The sequence below is a fragment of the Schistocerca cancellata genome, chromosome 2 (genome assembly GCF_023864275.1).
Source record: "Schistocerca cancellata isolate TAMUIC-IGC-003103 chromosome 2, iqSchCanc2.1, whole genome shotgun sequence".
NCBI classification, from domain to species: Eukaryota; Metazoa; Arthropoda; class Insecta; order Orthoptera; family Acrididae; genus Schistocerca; species Schistocerca cancellata.
The window spans coordinates 899,020,296-899,032,661 of NC_064627.1; the positions used below are offsets into that span (position 1 = coordinate 899,020,296).

General features: G+C 46.7%; 1 pseudogene; it reads right to left on the reverse strand.

The window, feature by feature from the left end:
• Positions 1–11,481: 11,481 nt before the first annotated feature.
• Positions 11,482–11,599, reverse strand: LOC126163505 (5S ribosomal RNA; annotated as a pseudogene).
• Positions 11,600–12,366: the final 767 nt, after the last annotated feature.

The following is a 12,366-nucleotide window of genomic DNA, read 5'->3' on the forward strand; positions in this document are numbered from 1 at the left end:
TAATTTTCCCTCTTCAAACTGAACTTCATTGCATTTGTTTTCATTACGTCAAACGTCACTTTATTGCATATTGACCAGTTCTAAATGCAAGAGAGGATTTCATTTGCCTTGTCTGCGATGACTTTTCTAGTTTTCTCAGTTACTGTAATATCTCTGCCATCAGGAAAGAAAAGTTTATCCCTATGGCTAACATTACCGAGAAATTCATTGATGTATAAGGGGTAGTCAATTGAAAACAGAACACGTGAAAAATACTAAGTGTTTATTATTTCAACAGTATTCGCCATAACTCGTAACAATGTTACTCTGATGTTTTCGGTTGCCTACGGAAAGACTATGGTCCCAGGTATGTATCTCTTACTCCGAAGCATATCGACGGCCTCACGTCTTTCTCAAGAGCTCCAAAAATGTGGAAATCACATGGGGAGAGACCGGGACTGTGTGGAGGATTTGAAGTTCTCCCCAGAGAAACTTCTGCATAGTAGTCTAAACAACTTTGGCTACATGCGGGTGGGCATTATCTTGCAACAGAAGGATACCGTCAGTGAACATTCGTGGGAGTTGGATATTTATGGCGCGATTCAAAGCGCCACGTGGACACTTTGCAAAAACTGAAGCTCCCCATTGAGTCCAAAGCCCAGAAATGTCGACGGACGGTATATTTCTACTGCAAGATAATGCCCGCCAACATTTTGCCAAGGATATTTCGACTATACTGTTGAAATTTCGTTGGGAAGCTCATGCGCATCACGTTTGGTACAACTTCGTACTCAGTGGTATGGAGAGGTGGATTACAGAGTGGTACGGTAACTGGCATCATAGAAAAGCTGGACATGAGCAGAAACGATTAACAAACAAGTTAACATAGTAAATAGAAAATTTACTTAACCTTTATTTCTCGAGCGTATAAAGAAATATTCCAGCAAGAAACAGAGTCCAGTTGTGCTGCGCGGGATAGCCGTGCGGTCTGGGGCGCCTTGGCACGGTTCGCACGGCTCCCCCGTCGGAGGTTCGAGTCCTCCATGGGGCACGGGTGTGTGTGTTGTCCTTAACGTAAGTTAGTTTTTGTTAGATTAAGTAGTGTGTAAGCCTAGGGACCGATGACCTTAGCAGTTTGGTCCCATAAGAAATTACCCCAAATTTCCAAAAAAAGTCTAGTTGTCCGAATGCCAACAAGGAAAGTGCACAAACGAAGGAGTCGTAGCTTAGGGGCTCCATGCGCAAGTGGCCTGAGTGTTTGCCAACGACCGTCAAGCTTTATTGTGGTGGCAGGGGATGCTCATAGTACAGAGCCGTGGAGGTGTGGCTCAGCGGATGTGCATCATAGAGTCCATCAGATCCGACGCGACTACTGTCAGCACCAGACGAGAATTTTCCATTCCCTGAACAATCTTGATACGCCATGGGGTGGTATCAATACGAGATACCACTCATTAAACAGTCACGATGTCTCCCCATGCAGTTTTCTTTTTTTGGGGTGGGCGGTGGGGGTGAGACCTAAAGAAAGACATTTGTGGCCGCCGATTTGCTTGTGATTAAGAGGTGCACGTCTGGGTAACTTTATGGTTTTTAGGAAACCGCAAACATTTTTCCATCAAGGCACTGACCTTCTCAAATAAAAGTGGGATAAATGTGTCAACAGTTACGGCAATTACTTTTGAAATAATAAACAGTTCCCTTACTTTTTTAATCTGTCTTCGTATGATGGTCCCTCACTTCCTTCTTTCCATCTGTCCCGTTTCCATCTGACTGCCCTCATACGCTAGGAATAGTATTGGTACTAATACGCTACCCTGAGGAACTCCTGTATTACTGAAGTTTTTGTGATATTTCTACAATCTTCCCAATTTGGCGGTTGAAACCATAGACGAATTTCCAGCCAGTCCTAGTGTATGAAATTTACGTTTGACACAATGGCTGGTCTAGAAAGAGCGACGGAATATCATCTGGCGACCTGAGCAACTTGCCCTGTCGGTGGCCACACAGCTCTGCATTATACCGGGCCGGCACTGGGGCTCCTGTCGCGAGAAGGCAGCTGCGGCGGCGTCGGGGCCTCGGAATGGACGCGGCGGGCGGACGAGTCGTGGCTGAAAGATGCATACGGCCTCCTGGGGGAGCGACGCAGTTGTTTACGGGCGCAAGTAGCGCTCCGCGCCCGCGGCCGCCCCCGCCGCCTACACGCGGGCTGATGTTTTAATGAGACCACAGCCGCAGCCGGCCGCCGCGGCTGATTACCGCATTACCTTGCATTAGCCGGCGCGGCGCGGGGCGGAGCGGCGGGCCCTCCGCGGCGTCGCCATCGCCATCGGTAACCACGGCCGGCCGCCGGCTCGCCGAGTGCCGCTGCCGACTCACTTCCACTACGCTGCCACCTGTCCTCTCCCCTCCCCCTCATCACGTACCCTAACGGCCAAGTGGCTCCATTTCCTCAACCGTAACTGACACGATCCAGGACGAGATGGGAAGCCCCCAGTCTAGGAGGAAAGTAATGTGTTATGTAGGAAAATAATAAGACAGTAGCCGACATATTCGTCCCTAGATAATCACAACTGTATTGGTATTTAAAACTATTGTCATTTATTGTATCTGTTGCAAATTTTAATTACATGATATGTTTCGATTACTCGAGATCGTGTGACACCCGACTCGCTTTATTTATTCATGAGACCCAGAAAATATTAGATACAGGCTCCCAGGTAGATGCTATTTCCCTTGACTTACGGAAGGCGTTCGATACAGTTCCGCACTGTCGCCTGATAAACAAAGTAAGAGCCTACGGAATATCAGACCAGCCGTGTGGCTGGATTGAAGAGTTTTTAGCAAACAGAACACTGCATGTTCTTCTCAATGGAGAGAGCCTCTGGCGTGCCACAGGGGAGTGTTATGGGCCCATTGTTTTTCACAATATATACAGGGTTATTACAAATGATTGAAGCGATTTCACAGCTCTACAATAACTTTATTATTTGAGATATTTTCACAATGCTTTGCACACACATACAAAAACTCAAAAAGTTTTTTTAGGCATTCACAAATGTTCGATATGTGCCCCTTTAGTGATTCGGCAGACATCAAGCCGATAATCAAGTTCCTCTCACACTCGGCGCAGCATGTCCCCATCAATGAGTTCGAAAGCATTGTTGATGCGAGTTCGCAGTTCTGGCACGTTTCTCGGTAGAGGAGGTTTAAACACCGAATCTTTCACATCACTATGCGTGAAACTTGCCCGCACGCGTTCAACCGTTTCTTCGCTCACTGCAGGCCGACCCGTTGATTTCCCCTTACAGAGGCATCCAGAAGCGTTAAACTGCGCATACCATCGCCGAATGGAGTAGGCAGTTGGTGGATCTTTGTTGAACTTCGTCCTGAAGTGTCGTTGCACTGTTATGACTGACTGATGTGAGTGCATTTCAAGCACGACATACGCTTTCTCGGCTCCTGTCGCCATTTTGTCTCACTGTGCTCTCGAGCGCTCTGGCGGCAGAAACCTGAAGTGCGGCTTCAGTCGAACAAAACTTTATGAGTTTTTCTACGTATCTGTAGTGTCTCGTGACCATATGTCAATGAATGGAGCTACAGTGAATTTATGAAATCGCTTCAATCATTTGTAATAGCCCTGTATAAATGACCTAGTAGATAGTGTCGGAAGTTCCATGCGGATTTTCGCGGATGATGCTGTAGTATACAGAGAAGTTGCAGCATTAGAAAATTGTAGCGAAATGCAGGAAGATCTGCAGCGGATAGGCTCTTGGTGCAGGGATCGGCAACTGACCCTTAACATAGACAAATGTAATGTATTGCGAATACATAGAAAGAAGGATCTTTTATTGTATGATTATATGATAGCGGAACAAACACTGGTAGCAGTTACTTCTATAATATATCTGGCAGTATGCGTGCGGAACGATTTGAAATGGAATGATCATATAAAATTAATTGTTGGTATGGCGGGTACCAGGATGAGACTCATTGGGAGAGTCCTTAGAAAAAGTAGTCCATCAACAAAAGAGGTGGCTTACAAAAAACTCGTTCGACCTATACTTGAGTATTGCTCATCAGTGTGGGATCCGTACCAGATCGGGTTGGCGGAGGAGATAGAGAAAATCCAAAGAAGAGCGGCGCGTTTCGTCACAGGGTTATTTGGTAACCGTGATAGCGTTACGGAGATGTTTATCAAACTCAAGTGGCAGATTCTGCAAGACAGGCGCTCTGGATTGCGGTGTAGCTTGCTGTCCAGATTTCGAGAGGGTGCGTTTCTGAATGAGGTATCGAATGTATTGCTTCCCCCTACTTATACCTCCAGAGGAGATCACGAATGTAAAATTAGAGAGATTCGAGCGCGCACGGAGGCTTTCCGGCAGTCGTTCTTCCTGCGAACCATACGCGACTGGAACAGGAAAGGGAGGTAATGACAGTGGCACGTAAAGTGCCCTCCGCCACACACTATAGGTGGCTTGCGGAGTATAAATGTAGATGTAGATCATCTTCAGATCTAAGTAGCTGTGTCAGCAACACGTCCTGTCTGTGCCAAAACCTGTCAGAGTACTCTGATGTAAGGTTCGGACACGGACAAGACGAATTGCTGACTAACTGGTCGGATCTGGAAATGATCTAGAGTGATCGAAGACTGTTATTTAATTAAAAATGTCCAACTGAGACTGAAGCAGAAATGAGGATGGTTTTAAGTAATACGAATTTTCGGATTTGTTCTGCATCAGCGATTATATTTACTATGGATAGGAATGTATCAGACCACATCGAATTCCCATTAATTTTAGTTGTTGTTATTGGTTTCAGTTGTACAACAACAATCATTACTCCATTTTTAAATCTGATGTCTCGTTCGCATATATGGCTAACAAATCAGACATTTTTCGAAAAAGTAACACATTAATAACTTTATTTACAACTGGCTGAGTACCCAGCGTTGTCTGGTATGTGTTTACTCCAATCTTCTGTTAGCCCATCACCTCCTTCCCCCTCTCTCTGCCCACACTCTCTCTCTCTCTGTCGACCTCCTCCACTCGCTACATGCCGGCCTCGGTGACCGAGTGGTTCAAGGCGCTTCAGTTCGGAACCACGCGGCTGCTACGGTCGCAGGTTCGAATTCTGCCTCGGGCATGGATGTGTGTGATGTCCTTAGGTTAGTTGGGTTTAAGTAGTTCTAAGTTCTAGGGGACTGATGACCTCAGATGTTAAGTCCCATAGTACTTAGAGCTATTTTGCACTCGCCACTTATTTTCCAACTCCTCCTGCCCCTGTCTCTATCCATATCCTCCCTCTCCCCTCTCTCTCTCTCTATATCTGCTGATCCCAACCCCCTCGTCCAACTGTTCCTTCCCCAGTTCCATCTCCTCCTCCCTGTCTCTCTACCAATCTCCTCCTCCTCTGACGCTGTCCATCATCTAAACCTCCCCCTCTCTCTGTTCATCTCCTCCCATTACATTTCTGTGTCTGTCTCCTCCTCAGCCCTCTCTTAGTTCGTCTCCTCCCCTTCCTCTGACCACTTCTTCCTCCTCCAATGTCTCCCCCTCTCCTCCTACCTCATCTCTCCCGATCGCTGTCTATCTCCTCCTCTTTCCTTTAACTGTCCATCTCATTCTCTACCCTATCTTTGTCCGTCCCCCCCTCCCTTACGCTGTCCACCTCCTCCCTGCTCTTTCCACGTTATCACACTCACCCCAATAAGAGACTGGTGGTTCTTACCCCTAAATCATTCCTTTCGAGATTGTAAATAATGTGTGTGCCACATACGACTGAAATCGTTTCAGGAGCGTAGGATGAGCTCTCTACCCATGGCGTTTCCGTAACTAGTAAACTATATTTCACTTACATTTTTCATATTTCATACGTATTTGTACACATTTTTCATATCTGTGTCTAGTGAATTTCGCCCTTCGATTCATTTTCACGCAGCTCAATATTTATGACTTCTTATGTCCTGAACTATGTGCTGTACAATGACATAATTTTGCAGCTACATCCACTGGCTTATGTGCTTACTGTCTGAGAAATTTGTAAAGAGAGTTAGTACTAAGAAAGTAATAAATTAATACACGCGCCATGCTCCATGTGGCTGTTTTACTGTATGAACAGCGAAAATGTAGTAAGCGATAAACTCTTGACCCTTAATCATTTTGTGGGGTCGTCAGAAAGAAAAAGTTTCATAAAGGTTTGAAATTATGTTTAAAGTCACTAAGTGACTTACATAAAGATGCACGCGGGAGGTCACTTTGTTCTGTTAACCGTAGTCTGCACGTTTGTTATGCCTGGTCCTTTGGAAGCATTATCGTAATTTTCGTTCCGCAACGGTCTATCTCCCTCACATATTCTCCTTTTCCTGTCTAATCATTTTACTTTATTAATTATCGAGAGAGAGATCACTGCTGAGATGACACCCAGACGGATCAGATTATATTGTGAGATGCTATAGTGAAGAACAATAAGCAGTCTTTATTGTCATCCGTCCCCAAACAGTAAGACACCTTGTGTAGTAAAATTAATGTTTTACTATGAAATATCTTTTTTTCATTGATTGGCGACTCCATAGAGTGCTGTGTGCACAACGACCATATGATAAATAAAATTAGAAGGAAGGTCAGCATTGGCCTTAATTCCGATGATTTATTAACAGCAAAATCGATTTTCGATCACATAATGATAATCTTCAGTGCTTTAGCGTACAAATTAAAGCTCGTAGGCACTGGTGTCTAGTTATTAGCAGTAACAGAAGCTATGAAACGATCACTGAAGATGATCATTATGTGATTGAAAATCGATTTTACTGTTAATAAATTATCAAAATTACGGCCAATGCTGACCTTTCTTCTAATTCTCTTTTTTAATGATCATACCACCCTCCCTCCTCGCCAAGAGATAGTTAATGTGTCAGAGTTTGCAAAATACTGGTTACGAAGCTCGTAGTACTTGTAAAGAGAATATTGAAGCCTGAGTCACGTCCTCGTACAGTCGGCCGGGTTGCGTTACTATTGCGTATTGTTTGGTGAATTAGAACCACGCGACGCAGTAAGAATGTACCAGGATCTTGGCATAGACTTCTAAATAGTGCAACAGCGTCGTTAGAGAGACTATAGAACTTTGCACCCGGGACTATTTCGTCAACTGAGATTGTGGCTACAATCTTAGCAAGGCTTGGGAAACAGCAACGACTTCAGTAAAGAAGACAAAGCAATCAAAACGACCTGGCGACCAGAGATGACAGAGAACTTACGATGGCGACAAGTCTGATCACCGAAATAATGTGCCCGTTGGACACCATGAAGCGGCAATACATCATGATAGGGCTTAATTTTTGTCCGAAACAGCATTGTACATACGACAGGCATTGACAGATGAATTACACTACTGGCCATTAAAATTGCTACACCACGAAGATGACGTGCTACAGACCCGAAATTTAACGGTTAGGCGGAAGATGCTGTAATATGCAAATGATTAGCTTTTCAGAGCATTCACACAAGGTTGGCGCCGGTGCCGACACCAACAACGTGCTGACATGAGGGAAGTTTCCAACCGATTTCTCATACACAAACTGCAGCTGACCGGCGTTGCCTGGTGAAATCTTGTTGTGATGCTTCGTGTAATAAGGAGAAATGCGTACCATCACGTTTTCGACTTTGATAAAGGTCGAATTGTAACCTATCGCGATTGCGGTTTATCGTATCGCGACATTGCTGCTCGCGTTGATGGAGATCCAATGACTGTTAGCAGAATATTGAATCGGTGGGTTCAGGAGGGTAGTATGAAACGCCGTGCTGGATCCCAACGACCTCGTATCACTAGCAGTCGAGATGAAAGGCATCTTATCCGCATTGCTGTAACGGATGGTGCAGCCACGTCTCGATCCCTGAGTCAACAGATGGGGACGTTTGCAAGACAACAACCATCTGCACGAACAGTTCGACGACGTTTGCAGCAGCTTAGACTATTAGCTCGGAGACCATGGCTGCGGTTACCCCTGACGCTGCATCACAGACAGGAGCGCCTGCGATGGTGTACTCAACGACGAACCTGGGTGCACGAATGGAAAAACGTAATTTTTTTGGATGAATCCAGGTTCTTTTTACAGCATCATGATGGTCGCATCCGTCTTTGGCGACATCGCGGTGAACGCACATTGTAAGCATGTGTTCGTCATCGCCATACTGTCGTATCACCCGGTGTGATGGTATGGGGTGCCATTGGTTACACGTCTCGGTCACCTCTTGTTCGCATTGACGGCACTTTGAACAGTGGACGTTACATTTCAGGTGTGTTACGACCCGTGGCTCTGCCCTTCATTCGATCCCTGTGAAACCCTACATTTCAGCGGGATAATGCACGACCGCATGTTGCAGGTCCTATACGGTTTCTTCTGGATACAGAAGGCCAGCACATTCTCCAGATCTCTCACCAATTGAAAACGTCTAGTCAGTGGTGGCCGAGCAACTGGCTCGTCACAATACGCCAGTCACTACTCTTGATGAACTGTGGTACATGTTGAAGCTGCATGGGCAGCTGTACCTATACACGCCATCCAAGCTCTGTTTGGCTCAATGCCCAGGCGTATCAAGGTCGTTATTACGGCCAGAGGTGGTTGTTCTGGGTAGTGATTTCTCAGGATCTATGCACCCAAATTGCGTGAAAATGTAATCACATGTTAGTCCTAGTGTAATATATTTGTCCAATGAATACCCGTTTATCAACTGTATTTCTTCTTGATGTAGCAATTTTAATGGTCAGTAGTGTACTTGTCATTCTTACTCACAGAAAATTAACGTTTCTCGTTAAATTGCATTAAACCAAAGTCCACTTGGTGTGATGAAGGCGAGGGTTTCATTTGTCGGGTTACGGTCAGAGATGTTAATTGTACTCAGGCAGGTTTCTTATCCTTTAAGTATAATTCCCATACCCCTCTCTGAGCAACACAGCCCAATGAATGTAACATGTCCTATGAAGCTCACAATGCTGCTTCTCAGAACTAGGCACCAAGGGCGCCCAAACCTGCGGGACAAGGTGTAGCCACACCCCCGCCACCTCCCCTAGGTCCCAGGGAAAGGGAAAACATAGTGTAATCACGTGTTTTTCTTTCAAGTAAATAGTATTAAAGTCGATATTAAGCAGATTTTTAACAGGGTGGGAACTGGAACTTCCTTAGCTACTTATAAGTCACCATTCGTCTTCCAAAGTACTAAAAATACTTAAAATGCTTCATACCCTAGCGTTGCACCCTCACCCCCCTTGCCAGGCATCTCTTTTACCATCTTCACTCTGCGCTAAAGTTTCCACACACTGTGGGTTAACAGTTCATTGGTTCTTCAGTCCACTTGTGTCCACAGCTCATGGCGTAAAGCTTAGAGTTACTGTCTGTAAAACCGAGGCGCCCGGGTTCGATTCGCTGACTGAGGATTTCTCTCTGCACGGGTACTGTGCGTTTGTGTTGTCCTAATCATTTCATCACATCGACGCGTAAGTCTCCGAAGTGGTGTCAAACAGAAAGACATGTATAAATTTAGACAACTTTGTCCGAGGAGAGCACTGATACGGTGCTAACTTTGATTAAAACAACAGTCGAGATCGCAGTATCATTTGTTTATTATGACCAGACTCGGCTTTGTTAAAGCCATGCTCAGATTTCTGGGCCCCCTACGTCTGATGCTGGCAGCTCCTCGGTTTCTCAAGTGATACCACGATCGTACACTGGGCACGTCGTCGTATCACGTGAAACGAGACCAGAGCCAACACCCAATTCAACAACAGCAAATGAAGTTAGAGTACTCGGTACCCAATCACGTTATTCCGTGACCTTAATCGACCCGCTCCAACCAATGGCATTTTGAGTGAGTGATAAAAATGGAAGAGGAGAAACCAAAAAAGGCTTGGCGTCTTTCGTGGGCTCTAAAACTTAGAAGACTTTAAGCCACTCACGTATCTGGAAAATTGTTCCATACGCCAACGTACTCACTACCTTCCTCTTACAGCTTACGTCAGCGGCGGTGGATCGCATGACAGCCACGCACCAGTTCTACACCAGCACTCCAAACCGACGAAAAACTACAAATATTTTGTCCGGTGAGCTCCTCAGTGTAATGGAACAGCCCATCTCGGTCTTTGACAGGGTACGTCAGATCATCAAACCAATCGCGCCAGAAACGACGCGGCACGGCCACCGCCGGACCGGCTGCCGGCTGCTCGTTTGGCTGTAATTGCAGACGCGGCCGGAGGGCGCTACTGGCGGCTCCACCGACCGGCCTAGCTCTAGCTGTGCCCGGCCACGGAAGGCTCCAAATTAATTTTGTTGTCGAATTTGTAGTGGGATCCGGGAGCGGCAGCAGCGGCAGCGCGAGCGGATATGTTTTATAACACGGGCGCGCGCGCGCAGCGACCGACCGCAGCCGCTGGTTATAATGAGTGCAGCGGTGGCTGCAGCCACGTCATAATTTACTGCGCCCGGCGCGGCGCCTGCTCCACCCTCTGTGGCGCGGCCCGGTCGCTGCAGCGGCCACACTCCGCACTGGCCCAGCGCGCCGCGCTGCGCTCGCGACGAGAACACGGCACCAGATTTACCGGGAAGTTCGCTCGGTGGAAGAGGAGTATAAATAAGCGAACTTATGTCTCGACTCAAAGGAGACTACGTCGAGAAGTAAGGTGATTCATTTACGAAACAAACATTTTTTTCTTTCTTCTTTGCCGGACTTAACAAACCACCCTCGTAGATCTATTTACGCAACGTCGAGTACTTTAGAAGTATGAAAAGAAATTGGACGATGACTCACAAAGACGATGTTACTTCGATGTTGAACAGACGGTGAGGAGCAGCGCGGGGTAGCCGCGTCGTCTTGGGCGCCTTGTCACGGTTCGCCTGTCTCCCCCCGTCGGAGGCTCAAGTCCTCCCTCGGGCATAGGTGTGTGTGTGTGTGTGTGTGTTGTCCTTAGCGTTAGTTTAAGTTAGATTAAATAGTGTGTAAGCGTAGTGACCGATGACCTCAGAAGTTTGGTCCCATAGAAACTTCATACTAAACTCCTCCTGAGCAGGCCATACAGGCCAACGGTACCGACCGGCCGCCGTGTCATCCTGAGCCCACAGGCGTCACTGGATGCGGATATGGAGGGGCATGTGGTCAGCACACCGATCTCCCGCCGTACGTCAGTTTCCGATGATGATGATGATGATGTTTGATTTGTGGGGCGCTCAACTGCGTGGTTATCAGCGCCCGTTCAATTACCCAATCTTTGCTCAGTCCAATTTCGCCACTTTCCTGGATGATGATGAAATGATGAGAACAACACAAACACCCAGTCATCTCGAGGCAGGTGAAAATCACTGACCCCGCCGGGAATCGAACCCGGGACCCCGTGCTCGGGAAGCGAGAACGCTACCGCGAGACCACGAGCGGCGGACTCAGTTTCCGAGACCGGAGCCGCTACTTCTCACTCAAGTAGCTCCCCAGTTTGCCTTACAAGGGCTGAGTGCAACCCACTTGCCAACAGCGCTCGGCAGACCGGATGGTCACCGATCCAAGTGCTAGCCCAGCCCGACAGCGCTTAACTTCGGTGATCTGACGGGAACCGGTGTTACCACTGCGACAAGGCCGTTGGCTCCCATAGCAGCTTACCACCACAAAAAAGAGGGTGATGAGGTTAGAGCTGCTGGGGTGTGTGCGACACATCAGGTGTCAGAGTGACACATCAAGTGCAGGTACGCTGACGAGAAGAACACGGCAAGTGCCATAACCCGATTTCCCAGTAACTTAGCATCAGTGGAAGAGAAGTCTAAATAAGCGAACACTTATCTCGGCTTATCCGTAGACATTCGACCGTTTCTGAAAAAACGACAAAGTTTTCTAGGTATTTTCCAGGTACTTCATGTGCCTTTCACTACATGATAACGTCAGACGAAATGGTAGCACAGTGGCTGGCGCCGCGGCTTTTTAATTTGGCGCCGCCTTTTCGAAATCTGGTTATTGCTTTTATTCATTTTTAAATTTTTATTGTTTTCATTTCTCCACCTGAGTCTTTGGGTGGCTACTCTACGAATGTTTCTTAGTGGTTACAAGGGCGTTCTATTAAATGTAAAACTGCAGCTCTAGCACTATAAGCGTCACACATCTATACAAATAAAAATTAATTGCTGCATGTATGAAATAACGACTTGACCAGTTTGTGTATGTGTGTGTATGTGTGGGGGAGGGGGGGGGGTGAGAGAGAGAGAGATAGAGAATAGAGAGAGTGTGTCTACGTTACAGTCAGGACAAGGTTTGTACGAAAGAAAATTTTTGGAACAATCCACCGGAAAATCCGGAAACTAAAATCAGTTGCGAAAGATCATCACTTAGAACGGCTCGACCGATCTGATTTTTCCTCTTT